General features: G+C 40.9%; 2 pseudogenes; one reads left to right on the top strand and one right to left on the bottom strand.

The window, feature by feature from the left end:
* Window positions 1-1,589: 1,589 nt before the first annotated feature.
* LOC116575125 lies at window positions 1,590-3,003 on the bottom strand (annotated as a pseudogene).
* LOC116575496 lies at window positions 3,004-3,619 on the top strand (annotated as a pseudogene).
* Window positions 3,620-4,133: the final 514 nt, after the last annotated feature.

Here is a 4,133-nt window from a genome sequence, read left to right as displayed (position 1 = left end):
CAGGAGCACAGCCAATGTTCCCACAGTAAATATCAGAGAAATATTTCCTTGTGCATCTAGTAGTGGGAGGGGAAAAGTAATTATTTTGAAATACTCCAGATTGCTCTTTTTAGCAAGGCTTGACTTTGGGAAGAACTAGTTAACCAAAACCTAACTTGCTGGGTTTTCATCAGAATCTAATTAACCTGGAGAAAGGGAAATATCAAATTCAGCCTTCTTGAGTCATCCTGTCCCATCAAAGGGGTGGGGTGGGGAAACAAAATACAGAACGTGGATGAAGAAATAAAGCTATTCTAGTTTACAGATGACATGATCATGTATATAGAAAGTCTGAAAGGAAAAAAAATAAATAAAACAAAACAAAAACCTTCCTGAAACTAACAAGTGATTATAGTAATATTGCAAGATACAAGGTTAATATACAAAATCCAAATACATCCTTATACATGAGCAAAGAACAAGTGGAATTGGAAATTTAAAACACAATACCATTTACATTAGGTTCTAAAAACTAAATAATTATGTATAATTCTTAAAATGTGTACAATCTCTGTATAAAAAAAACTATAAAACTGATAAATCAAAGAAGAACTAAGCAAATGGTGAGATAGTCCATGTTTATAGACAGGAAGACTTAATATTCTCTAGGTATCAATATTTGCCAACTTGATCTATAGATTCAAGGTAATTGCAATAAAAATCCCAACAACTTATTTTGTGGATATTGATAAGCTGATTCTAAAGTTTATATGGAGAGGCAATGACCTAAAATAGCCAACACAATACTGAAGAAGAAGAACAAAGTTGGAGGTCTGATATTACCCAGCTTTAAGAGTTACTGCAAATCTATAGTAATCAAGACAGTATGCTTTGAGAAAAACAAATTAAAAAGCAAGTAGATAAATGGAATAGAATAGAAAGCCCAGAATTAGACCCACATAAATATAATCAGCTGATCTTTTGACAAGGAGCAAAGGCAATACAACATAGCAAAAATGGCCTCTTCAACAAATGGTGCGTTGCTGCACATGTACATGTACAAGCGGACATCTACATACCAAAAAAAAATGACTCTAGACACAGACCATAAATTCACTAAAATTAAAAACTTCTGCTCTGCAAAAGATAATGTCAAGAGAATGAAAGTATAAGTCACAGACTGGGGGACATTTGCAAAAGACATGTCTGATACAAGACTGTTATCCAAAGAACCCTTAAAACTCAACAATAACAAAAGAAACAACTTCATTAAAAACTGAGCCAAAGTTCTTAACAGACCCCTCACCAAACAAGCTATACATATGGCAAATGAGCATATGAAATGGTGTTCAACATCATATGTCATTAGGGAAGTGTAAATTAAAACCAATAATGAGATAAAATTAGATATCTATCAGAATGGTCAAAATCCAAAACACTGGCAACAATAAATGCTGGAGGGTGTGTGAAGCAAGAGGGACTCACTTTCATTGCTGACAGAAATGCAAAATGATATAGCTACTATAGAAGACTGGTAGTTTCTTTTTCTTTTTCTTTTTCTTTTTTAAACTAAAAAAAAATTTTTTTCCATTTAAAAAAGTATTTAGAACACATAAAACAAGGCAACATTTATTCTTTCTTCTCATCTTCTGGGGCGGGGTCTGTTGGCGGCTCCTCCACGGTGGCACTGTTGCTCTCCCAACCAGTGTTACTATCACTGGTCCCTTCCTCAGCCATACTGTCCCACCCCCTCCTTCCCGCTCTCCTTGTCCTCAGGAGTAGATGTGCCTTCTTCACCATTCTGTTGGCTTTCCGTCGCTTCTTGAAGGTGTGTCTCCTCTGTCTCCATTGGGATGCTCTCGTTGTCCTTCTTCTCTTTGGTCTTACTCGCAGCCTGCTCTTCCTCAGGAACCATGCTGCTCTGACTGCGTTCAGCTTGCTCTGCTGCCTCTTGCTTTCCTCCTGCCTTTTCCGAGCCTGCTCCTCTGCCTGTGCAATTTCAGCAGCAATTTTTTCCATATCCACTTATTCTTTTAAACCGCACAACCTTTTAAGTTCATTGTTAAATGAATCTGTGCTTTCCAGGAATTTCCTCTTCTTTTCCTGGTGTCACTCCTCTATTTGAAGAAGTTCAGCTTCTAGTTTTCGCTGATGAACCATTAAGGACTGGACCTGTCGTTTGAGGACCTGCACTCTAGCTGTTGTGACAACTGACCGAACATCTGGCATCACACTCTCACTGAGGATTTCACTGATGAGGCGGTGGTTTCTCTGAAAACGGGTGGTGGCTGTATGCTTCATTGAAAAGCCATCGTCATAATCGTCTGGATCTTCAGCAGGCTGGATGCTCATGTACGGCTCTTCTTTCTCCATGCAAGACTGTCTCTGTTGACTTTCTTCCTCTAAAGCAGCTTCTGCACGACTTTTTGCATTTATGTAAGCAAGGTATGTGGGGGAATTATGATAGGCCTTCATAAATTCATTGTACTCTATCTTTTCTGCTTCGTATTCGTTTAAATATTCTTGTTTGTCTTCATCAGTGAGATCTCGCCACATGCCACCAATAATCTTGCCAATCTCCCACAACTTTAGGTCAGGGTTAGAAGCTTTTACTTGGTCCCAGACCTTTCTGCTGTACCTCATGTAGGGCATCAGTGGCTTATCTGGTCGCTTTGGGGGTTTTGGAATTGTAATACCAGAGGATGCCATGACCCGACTGTTGGTGCCGGGTTCCCTCAGGCCTGTAGTTGTTGTAGGCGAGATGACTGTATGGATTGTATCTCACAAACCCTGGTGTGCTGGGCATTTGTGTTTCAGGAGCTGGGGTGGGAGGTGGGGCATCAGATGGTCTTTTTGACATTTTGGAAGATTAAGTTCTCAGTTCCTTAAGAATGAATCTGAGACACCGCGGGCAGAAAAAGGGCCTGCAGCTCCGGCCTCATTTCCCTTTGTCCCCTGTTTGGTAGTTTCTTAAAACCTAAACACACTCTAACTATGTGATACAGCAATTACTCCTTGGTGTGACACTCCGTCTTGCCCAGAAGAGGGGCCTTGTTGAAAGTTAACCAGGAGCTGGCTGGCTACACCAGAGGGAATGTGAGCTTCATAAAAGAAGATTTCGACCTTCAGTTGAAACAACAACTTGTATTCGGTTCAGTTTTCTCAGCGTCTCTCTGGGGTGGGATGTTGGTGCCCACTGATGATAAACCATCAAGTATTGTGGACAGGTTTTACCTCAGAGGACCGTCCAGTGTTCTTCTGTTCAGGACACATAGTGTTGGACCACAGAGCAAAGGCAGCTATCTGGGTGGAGAGGAATACTGGGCCGGCGGCCTGCATGTGTACACTCCACTGCCTTTCCTGCCAGGCCAGGCCAGGCCAGGGCAGCTTCGGGGAACTCTTCAGAACACCCTTCTTCCTCAATGCAGAGAACCTCCACAACCTCAACTATGGGGAGGACCCCAAGGCTCTTATCCAGAAGCTGGCTGAGTGTATCTGCTGGTTTTATGGTGCCAGTATCATCCTCGGGCTTGGCAACATCACCCAGCTGTAACTGAATTACTGTGTCCCCATAAGTGTGCAGAAAGGTGACAGGATATGTGATGGTGTCCATTTTGGAGCTGGGATCAGGTTCCAGTAGCTGACACGTGTGCTGGAGGCTACACACTTTCTCACCAAGGAAACACGACCATGCTGTTCTTTGCAGTCCTCATGGGAAACCATGTAAAAAAAATTTTAAAGGCAAAAATAAAATAAAATAATATTTATCACTTTTCACTTTATCATTTCACTTTATCACTTATCATTTTATCACTCTGATAATGTTTCCACTGCAAGTATTCAGCTATGGAATTGGAAATAACTTGCTTACAGTGGCTATGGGTTGGAAACACCAATTACTGGATTGCCTCATAAGTACTTACTTTCACAATTCTTTGACAACAGAACATTAATCAGGATCAGAAATGTGACTTGCCCTCTCAGTCTGTGTTCTTCTTCAAATCCCCTAAGTAAATATTCACCTGCAGCTGAATCTCTTGTTGGTCATGCCTTAGCCTCAATAATCTGGCAATATTCTGTATTCTAAGACCGTCTAACATCATATTGCTCTAGTGGGCTTTTACATTATCCCATATCTAACCTTGGTGACATAA

This window comes from Mustela erminea, chromosome 16 (genome assembly GCF_009829155.1).
Source record: "Mustela erminea isolate mMusErm1 chromosome 16, mMusErm1.Pri, whole genome shotgun sequence".
NCBI classification, from domain to species: Eukaryota; Metazoa; Chordata; class Mammalia; order Carnivora; family Mustelidae; genus Mustela; species Mustela erminea.
Note: the sequence above shows the minus strand (reverse complement) of the source record. Positions and strands in the feature narration are given on the sequence as shown.